This window comes from Lichenostomus cassidix, chromosome 1, assembly GCF_008360975.1.
Source record: "Lichenostomus cassidix isolate B80296 chromosome 1, HeHo_3.0, whole genome shotgun sequence".
Classification (NCBI taxonomy): domain Eukaryota; kingdom Metazoa; phylum Chordata; class Aves; order Passeriformes; family Meliphagidae; genus Lichenostomus; species Lichenostomus cassidix.
Window position 1 is genome coordinate 17,639,599 of NC_139479.1, and position 13,891 is coordinate 17,653,489.

The 13,891-nt window shown below is 42.4% G+C and overlaps 1 long non-coding RNA gene across 1 annotated transcript; it reads left to right on the plus strand.

Annotated features, from left to right (window-relative positions):
- Nucleotides 1–11,389: 11,389 nt before the first annotated feature.
- Nucleotides 11,390–13,540, plus strand: LOC146444288 (uncharacterized). The gene is made up of 3 exons (XR_014846440.1): nucleotides 11,390–11,481; nucleotides 11,842–11,976; nucleotides 13,145–13,540. It is a non-coding gene; the product is annotated as an uncharacterized LOC146444288 (long non-coding RNA).
- Nucleotides 13,541–13,891: the final 351 nt, after the last annotated feature.

Here is a 13,891-nt window from a genome sequence, read left to right on the forward strand (position 1 = left end):
CCTTCTTTTCCAAACTCCCATTTCCCAAGCTTTCTTTACTCTTTTCTCCATCTCTCTCTTCTCTTGCTTAGGCTGTCTGTTTCACAACATGCCTATTTACAGAGGCATCATATAGCTGAAAATGCCTACCTCAGTTAAAGAAGCTGCTTATAGACTATGCTGCTTATAGACTGTGTTGCATTTTAAACCTCCTTACATGTAACTCTTCCCTTAGGGTTAGATGGAGGAAGCCATCCCACACAGGCATATCCTCAGAGAGGCTGCAGGTATCACCCTGATGAGCATGGACCTAAGAAAGCAGTCTTGCCAAGGGGCCAGGAGGTTGACTTCATGCTGAGAGCAGATGCTGTGCATACCTCATCCAATCCTCCCCGCTCACATTTGTTCCACCCACAGCACATCTCCCCTTCGGCAGAGGCATATCCCAGTCTTCTGACAAATGCAAACAAAAGCAAAATCGAAGCAGACTGCAAATGATCAGAACTTTATTATTCTTCCAGTACTGGTTTTGTTTTTCTCTTGACTCAGTGATCTTTTGTGATTGCAGTTGAGGTACAGATAGGTGGTTGGGAGGGACGATGATGAGTCCTTAACAAAACCTATAAAAGCATTTACAGTAGCAGTCACCTAAGAAAATTATTTTAGTAAAGCTAGGAGCAAAGAAGAACACAAAACTGAACCTCTAAAGTTGGATTTGGCTCTCATTTCCAATGGTATGAGAAAGAAGCTTTCCTGATTAATTGTTAATAACCTAAAGCGAAATGTAAGCATATTAGCAGGGTTTTTTATTTCAACATATTAGTAAATAATCAGAAACCGTCCTTACAATATTTTACATAGAGTCAAACAGCTTGTGCATTAGTAGGTATATATTGGGAACATTACATGAAGGACACAGGATATCTTAATGTTTTAGTTAGCATATTGATCTTAAGGGGTTGCTAGCTTTGTTTCTAAGCATATGATCCTCTCCCCATCCATAGGCAATGTGGGCTCTGTGAACTGCTCACCTGATCACCTAAAAGGTTATGTAGCAATGCTGTCATGCTTTGCTCTTCTAGTCAAAGACACCTGCTCTCCATCATCTGCAACACCTTCACTGAATTATTGACCACTGTTACTGTCTCTGTGCATTGGAGGGGAAAAAAAATCCATTGGAGAAAAGTTTGTGACATCCAGTGAATGCTCCTTAATTCCCAGTCTAATTTCCATAGCCCCCATCCATGAGTGTGTTTCCAACCTTTTCCTTCCCTTCTTTTCACAGTCTTACAGTTCCAGAAGAGCCCACTGCTCAATTCAAGACCCATTTCTCCCACACCAGTGGAAAGGAAAGAGAAGGGCTGGCATTTTTAATAATTTATTCCAGCCTTCCCACATGGGGGAGGCGGGGAAATTGGAGGCTTCGGAAATTAGTGGGGCTGCACTGTTGCAAATGAAGGCACCATTTAGCTCAGGATCATGCTAATTCCTCCCTGTGGACAGCCTTTGGAAGAAAACAAAAAAGCACTCTCAAACACAGATTGCTTCCTTTACATTAATAACAAAAGTGTTTATTCTAGTAAAAAGTTGGAAAGGAGCAATTAGAGACTTCAGGGAATATGCTAAGTGAAAATGTGGTTTTGTTTATCCTGGATTACCCAGATAATTTACTAAATTGCCGTATTTTACTTCTTGTGGTCACCAGTGGCACAGTGACCCAGTTGTGGTAATGCTCCTCTGCCATGCTCTGAAAAATCCAATAACCCCTGTGGCTGCCCCAGGGTGCTGCTCGTTACTGCTCACCCCAGCCTCAGAAATGTCCCCTGTGACTTTTCCAGGGGACTTCCATGCAGTGTCCCCTGCTGTGTGCAGCCGCTGGCTACGGGGACAGCAAGCATGGCTTGTCTTGCTGTGTGAAGGGAAAGGGATAGCAAGAGGAATGACCCTAAAAGTCATTCCTGTGACTTATTTGTAGTGATTCTATATTTACAGTGCGCCTAAAAAGCCTTCCTCCAAATCTCTTTGGCAAGCTAATTAGCAGTTCTAGCCCCAAAAAATTAATTTCTGTATCTAACCTCTACTGATCAGAAAAGATGAAGGAAAGAACAAGATGGACAAATTAAAATGAGTCAGTGCAAACTTTACTTTTAAAATAGCTCTTTCTTTGTTATTTTATGGTTTGTCCTAAAGCCATGCCTAGTCTGCATGCACAGATGTGTGTTTGGATCCTCCCTCTCCATCTTTCATATACCAAGCTAAGCATTTACCCTGAGCCTTTGCATCTGAGAGGGATTCTCAGCCACTGGAGTGGGTGTCAGGTGATCCCAACAGCTTTCAGGAAAACCTCTTGCTTCTTGAGGGTTGGTTTGCTGGAGTGTGAGACACTGTGTGTACTGTAGCTTTGCCATGTGTGTTTGTACTTTTGGGCACATGTTATGACTCTTGGGGATGGTCCTGTGCAGGGTCAGGAGCTGGACTTGATGAACCTCGTGAGTCCCTTCCAAATCAGCATATTCTGGGATTCTGTGATCTGTCTATCTAGCTCAAACCATCTGCTGCTCTGAAGTCGGTGAGATCTTTCCTTCAAGGATATTCAACAAGGTTTCTTAACAAAAATGAAGGAAACATTGAGAAACTGCTAGCCTTGCCTGATTTCATTTTGGTATAGCCTCTAGCATGGCCCCACCTGTTTTCATTGTTGTCCACTGTATTTAAACAGAATTTAAAAAAAAAAATTGTACCTATTCTAACCTCTACTATAATTTAAAGTTTCATATCATCACTTAAAGACTTGTACTTAGTTCTAAAACAGAAGACACCAGCTTACAAACATGAACCCTAAAAAACCCTACTGATAATCAGGTAGAATAACTCATTCTCCTTAGATACTTTTCCATTCTTTATTTTTTTTTCCCCGACCTCTATCCAAATTTTTAAAATTATATGTTTTGAAGGTCTGCAGACTTGTATGTACTGAACTAGATAATTTTGGATAAAGCATAAGCTTGAATTCCATCATCATAGCCTGCCAGTCAGTCTCCCTTCCTTCCTATAGGCGGAAATATACAGCTCAGCTTTCTGCAGCACAGATGGAGAGGGAGGCAATAATTTATGTGGAAAGGTAATTGGTCTCTCTTGCAGATCACTGGTTTCATGCTTCTAATAAGACATCCATCATCAACCAGTTGTAAGTTTCCATCTTCAGATGTATCTCTTCCTCTGCCAAAAATATTGCAGTGACCTTCTTTCGAGATGGCTGCAGCCTGGGCATCATTAGCAAGTTCCACACCTTAAAGGAAAGCCTGTAGGTTTTTGACCAAGCAGAGGTGAGAAAGCATTGGTGTGACTAAAAGTGCCACTAAAAGCGTCTGTTGCTATAAAAAGCAATAAAAATCCATAAACCATGAACAGAGAGAAGATTCACAGTCTCAGTTGGCTGATCAGTGCAAACCCTGCCAGCTCTGAGCTCTTTCAAGCCTGTCAGCAGCATGTCTGTCTTGTGTGGGCTGAGCTGTGGATTTTTCAGGCTCTCACAATCTAATCCTGCTGAGTCACAGGAACTAGAAACACACAAAGGGACACGGTGGGTCAACCCCATGAGACATGCTGGACACAGGGACTGGCCATACCCAGTGTTATTCCACAACAGACAGGAATCCTGTGAACAATTTCTTGATGGACTTCTCTCAATAATTTAATGAATGTGTTGTATTTTGTCCTGTATTAGGCAGATCTAGGCTGGATGCAAGAAGGTGTGGCCACACCTTCTTCTGTAGTACTTCCCTGCGCCTGACTAACAGTCATGAAGTCCTAACCATTTCTCTGGCATCATTAAGTCAACCATCTTTGCTTAATTAAACCTCAAATGATCAATGTATTCACTGCCAATGGTAGATGCATCAGTCCAAACTGAAGAGATGGAACCTATCCTTCCTTATAGATTTAGCTCCCTGAAAAATCAGTGGTGGCGAAAAGAAAACCAAACTGAAATAAAACTTGATCTGACTCCACTTCTTACCATCTGGCTCATCTTTCACAAGATGCAAGGGCTACATCCCCAGTGGTGGGCTGAACATGGCCGGGACAGTTCTTAGCAGCTGGCAGGGATGAGCCACCTCCACCCACAGTATCACCTTCTCTCTCCCCCAGCACTGAGTGGCTGCAGGAAAACAGTCAGCTGGGAATGGTCTCTAGGCTCTGCTAACTCCCAGACTACACCTGTGGATTGGGATACCAGGATGTTCTGAAGGCTCGCCAGTAACTGTTCTAATAAATTAACAATACTCATGATTAAGTTTCGAGCATTAGAAACATACCTTGTCACTGTAATAGATATACCACAGAGGATATAGCCAAGCAGCCTAAATTCTGGACAAAAAGCTCTGTGTTTTCAGCCTACAGTAACTGTTATCTGGTGTCTCAGGCACTCTCACTTTGGATTTCTGAGGCACACTAGAAGCTGCCACATCAACACACCACATAGTAGTTAGGCACATGTTTGATCTGTGTTGGGCATTCCTGGTCAGTAACTTACCCTCCATTTAGTCTTTCTCCGTTTCCAAAAGCAATGCTTGCAGTCCACTAGGAGTTTAAATTATACTCTTGATACTGAAATTACAGTGCAAATGCTTTAAATTACACTTCCAACTTGAACTTTACCTTTACTTATTCATCAGGATCACACCCACAAGGCCTTCCCTTTCTGCAATTGGTCATTGAGTGAAAATGCTTTCCTTCTGCCTGACCCATGCAATCTGCTACAATGAGCAGCATGGTGTGATTGTGTGTCACAGAGCCCAGGTGGTGCCTTCTTGAGTTATTTTTACTGTGCTGAAATGGCCACTGCTCCTGGGCTGTCTGCGCTGAGTGATGGGAATTATGTTGTGTTGGAAAAATTCTGCCCATTGTGAATTATCCTGTACACCCAAATGGTACATAAGTAAGGCCTAATAGCAAGAGCAGAACCTGCTCCAAAACAATTCTGTATATCATTTGTATGCGTAATGGAGCTCACTACTCAGTTCTGCCCTTGATCTTGAAGATACTTTTTACCAGGCGTTTTTTTTCTTGTCTGACCAACTGTGCACAGAGTTCATGTGCTCATTAGGAATCCATTGTGCTTGTTGTACACTCAATAATGTTCATTAATGAACTCCAGACGTGCTCCTTGTCTCTTGCCCTCCATCCCTTGCCCTGCTGATGGTTACTCATGGGACAATCCCACCAGAACTCATGGACCACTGTTAACTGAGAGCTGCCAACCAAACTTTATTTACAGATACTGAGGTGTGAGAAGTCCCTGCAATTGTAATTTTAATTTCTGTTATACCATAGATTAGTTTTCTAATGCATCTATAAATGGGAATATGATTTGCTAATCATTTATTACTTAAAACTCTCTAGCATGTTTATATGAAAACCAAAAATATACTTTAATGTTGATAAAAAATGCTTAAACATAGCATTACTTAAATGAGCATCATTACTAAATGATAGGGGGTTTAAAGGTTTGTTTAGTTTTATTTTTCCATGATTGCATTTTATTTTGCATTCATTTAAATGCTGAACCTTTGAAGTTTCCATGGGTACAGTCATTTGATTTGATGGGGTTGCAGCAGGACTTCTCCATTGCTCTATGGGGAAGACCAGTATCTATTTTCTACCCTGGAAAAGAATTACTTGACCCCATGTGATTTTCCTTTCCATCACCCAGTTTCCAGATTACTCTCTGGTGTAACTGTTTTTATGATTCTTGACTTGTCCATGCAGCCTAGGAACCATTGTTACCTTCTGGATATTTCTTTATGAACGTCAGTGGCAGTCCAGATTGGAGCTGAGGTCCATTTTTTGCTTGACTCCTTTCTGTCAGTTGCTGTTTCCATTTTTCCCGCTGTTCTGGGAAAGACATTCTTGCTGTGCAGAGTATGCAAAGCCAGGCAAGGACCAGCCTGAGTCAGGAGAGAGGCTGGCAGGGCATTACCTCCTCACTCCATCCCAGCTGGTGTGTTGTTCCTTCTTGTGGCAGATGGGACAGTTGCTGTGCTAGGCTGCAGGGTCCCTCTCCATTTACAGCAGGGTTACATTCATCCCATGTGCTTCAGTTTGGCAGAGCAAATCCAGTTCTGTCCTCACCATGGCAGAACACACTAGTTGTGATTAGGGCTTTTTTCTGATTAGGAATTTTTTTGCAAATCATCCATGGTGAAAAAACAAGGCTGTGCATTTGCAAGAAATGAAGCTGACAAACAAAAATAGATAATCTGTCCTTCAGGTGAGCTTTCTCTGCAGTACAATGTGTGAGCGATTGGAACCTTATGGAGAAGAACAGTACAAATTGCATGGTCAGGGACTTAATAATTCTTAGGTATGAATCATTGCTGTCAGAGTTTCTATGGGAACAGAGAAATAAGTGAATATTTAGGCTATTTTCACATTAATTCTCTCAGAACATCCAGAGGTTGTGCAATGTCTAGAAGCGTGCAAAGAAATAAATAATTGTATTATTTAGATTTCTCTAGTTACTGTTACCCGGTTTTTTGAAAAGTATGTTTTATACAGCTTAGTCACAAAACATTTAAAATCAACAGAAGACAAACAGGACATTTGGCTGTAAGTTCAGAACAATGAACTCATGAGGTTTATTTTTATATGCAAGTTCAGCCTGGATGCGTGCCATGCAACACAAAAATCCAGTTACCACTTAATGCCTTTTTTTTCTCCCTTGAAGTGATGAGGGCATCTGGATCCCATTTTAAATTGCAAACTAGGCTTTTTAGCTTTTTAAAACAATTTGCATAGCTTGAACTAATTAGTGCTTTGGTTGATGTGTAGGCAGTAAAACAACATGACCTCAAGCATGAGAGAGGTGAAGGAGAGCTGCATGAATTTTGGCATTTCCTAACTTTTGAGAGCTTGAACTGACTACTCAAACATTTCAATGTAAGCAGGGTATACACACAGCGGAAGTCATGAAGTAATACTAGAAGGAGACCCCTAGGATAAGCTGTGCATGTTTCCCAGCATCGTAAATAAATGTTCACAGAGCCTAAATACACAGCCTAATGTTCTGTTACCCTGAGCAAAGCCAACAGCCTCAGCCAGATGCATCTGTCCCTCGAGTCGAGCTGTTCACTGCAGTCCCTGAAGCACGTGTGAGCCCCTGACACCAGAGGTCTAATTTCTGTGATCCACATTATTTCTGCGATCCACACTATTTCTGCTGATATTGGGCTAATGTCCCTCAGTTCCAGCTGGCTGGATCAGCTTTGGCCAATGCCCAGCCAATTTCCTCTCATGTTTTGAAGTGGTGTTTTGCCCTCTTCAACCACACTCAAATCTCTGCAAGCAACCCTGTGGTTATGCTCAAGAATAAATAAAATGTGGTGTCTTATGGCTGAATTACCATTGAAGCGAGTGCTGCAGGGAATCAGAAGCCCTCAGACATATGAAATGATAGAAGCCATAAGGAACAGATAGTTTCTACTCAAGACAAATGTAGTTTGTGTGAAAATGTGGAAATCTGTACTGTAACATTCCAAACCCAAGTGTCAGATGCATATTCCTAAAAGGCATGGCTTGGATTAGGTTTTGCCCAGCTTACAGCTCTTTGCAGCCCTGTGGTGGGAATGATGAGGAGGGCTTGCCTTGCCACAGGGCTACAGATCAGTGAGGCATTCCTGCAGAGCTGTGCAGGACCTCAAGTTCCAGTGAAACATTTTGGTTTTGTGATACAGCTTGTTCTGCCAAAAGCATTCTGGCATTTCATTCATGCTACCCTTCAACCTTCTGCAGCCTGCAGTTCTCAATAGACAGCTTTGCTACAATTAGGCCTTTTTTTCAGAAGATGGCAAAATTCATTCCCTGAATCCCAGAGACTGGGGTATGACTGTTGTTTGAATAAAACGTTGCTGGATTTTTTTTAAACTCAGACAAAACCACCTCCATTCTTTGCTCACAGAAATAGTTAAAATTATACACCAAAAATGTCTTGAAGTGTTTCCATTTGATATTTGCTTGGCACCTGGAAATTATGACCCCTGCAATGACACTGTCAGAGGATGGGGCTGGGCAGCAGCTCTGCAGTGCTGCAGTGCAGTCCTGAGGTCACAGCTGAACACCGCTGTGGTGTGCCCTGAGAGCAAAGGCAGCCTGCAGCTCCTGAGCTGTGGGAAGGGGGAATGGCTCAAAGATCAAGGGAAGGGATTGTCCCCCTCTGTGTGGGACTCGTTGAACCACATCCAAATGCTGAGTCCAGTTTTGGGAGCGGCACAGGAAAGACATGGACAAACTGGAGGGAGCTCCAGGGAGGGCTCTCAGGGTGGTAAGACTGGAGCACTTGCCCCATAAGGAGAGTCTGGGAGAGCTGGTCAGAGTGAGCCAGGAAAAGGGATGGCTTTGGGGCACTTGACAGTCCCCAGCACTAACAAAGGGTCACAGAAGAGATGGAGTGGGACTCCTGACAGTGGTACAGGATGGGAGGGCAAGAAGCAGTGGCCCCAAGCTGGAATGAGAGAGGTTCAGGCTGAGTATGGGGAGGAACCTGTCCCATGAGGGGGCCACTCATGTCACCCAGAGAGGCTGTGCTGCCTCTATCCCTAGGAGGCCTTACTGGTCCAAGCCCTGAGCAGCCTGGCCTGACTGCAGTGCTGGCCCATTGGGCAGGAGGATAGGCAGGGACTCTCCCAGCCTCATTTAACCCATCATCTTCTGATATTAACCAGCTGAAAACAGGGCACTGCTCTAAGCACCCTGAACGAGTGGCAGTGCTGCCAAGCTGACAGCAGCTGCACTGAGCCTGAGATCACTCGCTGCAGATGTGATGGACAGCATCCAACCAGCAAATGGCAGGCCACGTTATTCTTCCCTTTTTGCTTTTTAAAGGTATTTGAGAAGCTCTTGAGGTCTGTGTAAGTCTTCCAGATAGAGACCCAACTACCCAAGTTCATCTGTAAAAACCATATATGGCCTTAACCAACTGTGCTCAGGTCAGTGCAATGTTACATTTTACTATATGCTATTTGATACACATTAGATTTGCAAATTGAGAAATACTGTAGCAGGCCTTGCCAGGACTGAGCAATCCAAGAAATATTAAGTTTAAAGTCGATTCAAATCTTAACACTGGAGCTGTATCCACAGCCTTGCACACCAGCCAGCTTTCCTTAGTATCTATCACTGTTACTATTTGTTATGACAGCTACGTTATTTGTGGGGTAACGGAATATTATAAAATGAAGCAGAGATGTTTAAACTATCAAAATTCCCTTATTGTGTGTACTTTCGTCTTAGGTTTCACTATTTTTTGGGTCATCCAGCATGTACAGTTGTATACTGTAGACATGACAAATCTGTATATTAATCTTTGTGACCTGCGTTTGCCCTGGCTCATGCGATCTCAGTATTTCCATGGCAAAAAAATAACAGAAGACTCAATGTAGAAAATCTAAGGCATTTACTGTGTTTATAAATCTCACCATGGGCCTGATCTTGTAATTCCTTCACTTGGTTAAATTTTCATTATTCATCTAAGGACTGCTGCCGAAGCGTAACATTATGTGTAAGGGAAGATTTGTAACATCAGGCCCCAGTGACATGTTAACATTAGCAGCAATCATCCCTGTCTTCCATCAAGTGGAGGAAGTCATGGAAATGAAACAAAAAGTCCTTGTGGAAATGATTAAATCGCCTGCATGTGCTGGGGGAAAGCAGAGCATCACCCAGGGAAGCTGCAGGTGTGCTGGGAACATCGCTGTGCCCAGCTGAGAGCACAGGGCCAGGGGACAGGGTTGCAGCAGCCTGGGCTCAGCCCACTGAGAGGAGACCCAGGAGTCACAGCACAGGGCACCTGAGGAAGATCTGGTGGGAAAAGAGGCAGCTACAGGGATCGTGTGAAAGCACTGTGAAAGCAGCAGCATTTTCAAAAACTGTTCTTCACATTAGCCCATCACGAACTGGCTTGTTATTCTTACTCCATTGTTATTGTTATTATTTGTTTTATCATTCCCTTTAGTTTGATACTAAACAAACAAACAGTAACCTAAAAGGACACCTTCAAGGCCTGGGCATTCTGCATGCCCTCCCACGGCAGACCCTTTACTTCCCTTCTCTCACTATTAGCACTATCCAGAAGCAGTCAATGAAGGCTTTCATTGCCTCCCCATTCGGGTGTAATGGCTAATTAGGAACAGTCTGTGTGTATGAACAGTCCTGCAGCCTGTGCCCAGCCCCAGGAGGGGATGGGATGGCAGAGCATCCAGCCAGGTCTGCAGGAGGGGAGAGGGCACAGGCAAGAGGGGTTAGTGCTGGGGGATTGAAGAGGAAACCATCTGCAAATCCCAACCTAGCCATTCCCACAAAACCTGAGAGCAACTCCTCATCCTCACTCACTCTCATGGGAAATAAAACAAGTCTTATGTCTGGCCTAACATATTTTCCTAGCCAAAACCATAAGAAAAAAACAGGTTTACTAGGAACAATTATTTGCACCTTAGCTGTTACTTATCTGTGACAGGATGCAATAAATCTGATTAATCTGAGGAAAGAGGAGAGATCATGAGCTCTGCTGTTGTTTGTTTAGTTTAGATGAGTTGCTAGATGCCTGCAAGTTTCAGTTTTTAAATCTGTTGCCAAAGGGGTGGGGAGATGTATATGAGAGCCAGCATGACTGATGTGAACACTCTTGGCTATTTCACTTCAATTCTCCATCTTTTCCCCACTTTTGAGATTTTGTTAGCTCCATTAGAAGCACCATAGCCATACTGCTGACACTTCTATATTTTTGAAAAAAATACATTTTTGGCACGTAAGAATGGTCAAGAAGTCAAAGAAGACATTCTCCTCATTAATGTATTTGTATAATATATAATCTTGCAAACTGTGCTGGAGATTAAAATTTCATAAGGCAGATGTCTTTTCTCTTTTTACCTCCTGTGCCATAAGGAGAAATTCTCGTGAATTTTCTTGACTACCCTGAACAAAATTAATTACTTTTTAAAAGCGGCTCTCTGGGAGACCTAATTATATTTTATCTGTGCTGCTGACATATTCCTAATCTGATGTTGATCCAAATGATTTCAGGATCTGTACTTCTTTTTTCTCAAAAACCTGCTGCCTCTCTAAGAGAGATTTGAAGAAGCAATGGCTCAGAACCCCTTGTTTCTAACTTTCTGAGCTGCCCTCAAATTTAAGAGCAGACTGCTGCCAAGGAACAGCAAACTCTGTGCTAATAAGGGTTGTGGTGCCATAGGAATTAGTCAGGGTATGGGGTGCATTCATCTCTGTGCCAAAACTAGGAATGGAATGGAATGGCCCTGCCTGCTGTGGTGGGTAGAGGAGAGGTGGTGTAACAGAGGTTTAGGGGAACTGCTTTATCACCTTATTTATTGTGGCATGGATTGCCAGTCCTCTCACAGGTTAACAGCCTTCTTGGTCTGGCATAGGCTTGTGCAGCTGCTCAAGAAACTTTCAGTGCACTTATAGTGCAGATTTACAATGGAGCTTGGAGTTAGGTCCTGCTTATGTTTTTGGGGGTGCTGAAACTTGCCATTATTATAGAAGGAAGCAATAGTTAGGGGGAAAATCTAGAGAACATTAGGAGAAACAAAGGGGTTCAGCAAAGGGGCGAGAGCACTACATTAGATAAAGACTGCCAGCCATTTAATTCTTGGGGAGGGAAGGTGCAGCAGAGGTGATTTGAGGATTGTCAGTTATCAGCAAATAGGAAACACCTGCAGAACTCAGTACTTTATATAGCACAGGAGCCATTGCAGCAGGGTTCTCATGGTTTGAGACCTTTCTCAGGTCTGTGCATGTTTGATAAATGCTACAAGATCAAGTGGTGAAGTGCCTTACTTCTTTGTGCAGCCCCCAGTGACCCCATCGGGGCTGCAGTGACCTACATGTGAATAGATGTCTGGAGCAGAAGTTCAGGTTCCATTTCCTCTAAAAGAATCTGTTTTACATGTATCAGGGACGTTCTGCAGACTGGACTGGTGCATGGTAAGTTGGGTCAGGGAGGGGGTTTGCTTTGAATCACCTTACTGCTCTACACCACAGGAGCCTTGAGGGCACAGCCTTTGTGCTGTGGAGTGAGTAACCCATGTGAGTTAGGAGGTCAAATTCTGAAGCAGTGAATTAAGCTGTTGCTTAAAATGAAGTTCATTACCATCTGTTTGCAAATGCATATTTTTTATCTCAAAGAAACTTAAAATCAATTAAAAATAATTTCCTGATAATAGTATTTATTTAAGTAGCTCTTAAAGCAATTCAGAATGCATCAGATTTTGAGATGACTTACAGATCTTTCATAACTTCATGAACTGTATGATCTTCGAATCTCCACAATGATATCTGACCTCCAGCAATATTTTCTTTCATTTTGTCATGTGGTGGAGAGACTGTGCCAGCCATCTCATTCAGCACAGCAATAAAGAGCCCTGTGAAGCTTAATTCACTGCCTTTTAGGTGTTAGTTACTTGCTTCTATGCCTGACAGACAGTAAGTTGCCACAAGCATGGTGATGGCTCACACTTGGAGTAGGAAGGGCTGTCTGGTGCCAGCAGGCACATGTGAGTGACCTGGGCTTGTGAGCTCCTCTTCTAACCCTGCAACTGAGTGGGTGATACCAGAGAAAAAGAACGACTGGTGCTTTAATCTTGCATTTAATTAGTATAAAAGTATAGCTCATCTGTGGTGCTCAGAAATACTGAATTCCATGCCTTTCCAGGAGAGATGCTTTCGACCTGATAGGGGAAAAAAAAGAAAGAAAAGACAGCTGTATTTTTTCCTTGCACCAGCATGCAAAGCAATTGTCTTGAAAAAGAAAATCTAATTAAAAACTTTTAACACAATCTTCACAGCTGAATCACGTTCCCAGGTTCCTCATACTTGTCCTGTTGTGTCAAACAATAAACATCTGACTCAAGACAGAGGCTGCTGCTCCCAGGGCCAGACACCTGAGTGCTGGGCATTGTGCTATTCATTATCCCAATTGCTGGTGCCCTTTTCACATCACGCTCTGAGCCTCGATTTCTCTGCAGAACATTTTGCTTTTCTTTCCTCTCCAGTTTCCTAAAATATTTTCTCTGTCTTCTTGCTGATGAAATTCTTGGAACTGTGGAGATTGTGGAGAATTTGTAAGTGCAGTTTGTCATAACTTGAATTGCAGGTGTTTAGAAGCAAAGCTGGGAAAAGCACAGAGTTTGCCAGCAATGCTCTTCAGACCAGAGGAAGCCTATGTTTGCCTGAAGAAGGAAAATAGAAATAAAAAGGAAAGAATTTTATTTGGAAGAATAGTAGAATGTCCAGTACCCAATACTAGTGCTACTGCAAAGGCTACATAAAATATTGTGACCAGATGTGTGTCTCTATTTATATTTAGTGGATAAAATGTTACCACCCTCTCCTATGAAGATGTTTAAAACTCACCTGCTTACACTGGAGCTGATTTATTTTGCAGTATGGGATTAACATACTTATTGACTGCTAGGTCTTTTGGGATGTTGATTTGTTTTGTTTGTGTTTTTTCAATATCAATTTAAGAAAGTATAGTCATCAAAAATAACAGTGCAGTTATTTGACAGGTAATCAGTTTAGTTGAAGTCTAACCTAAGAGCCAAATAAATCATAAGGAGTTTTCCACTTAGATTCTGGATAAGGTACTACAGCTTATGTTGTTGATATTGAAATATATTCCTAGTGTGTCACATGAGCTGTCACAGTTTTATGTAGGGACAGAGCACAATTTTGTGCTATTTCTGTTCAACAATCTATAGTGCAGTACCTGTCAAAATTTTAATTGCTATCTTTTATAAATTTCACATAAGAAAGCATTCAATTATAGTTGATTATTGCGCTGTAAAACCCTTACTAGAATATAACCGATGTCTTTGTTTCTGTGGCTTTCTTATTTTCT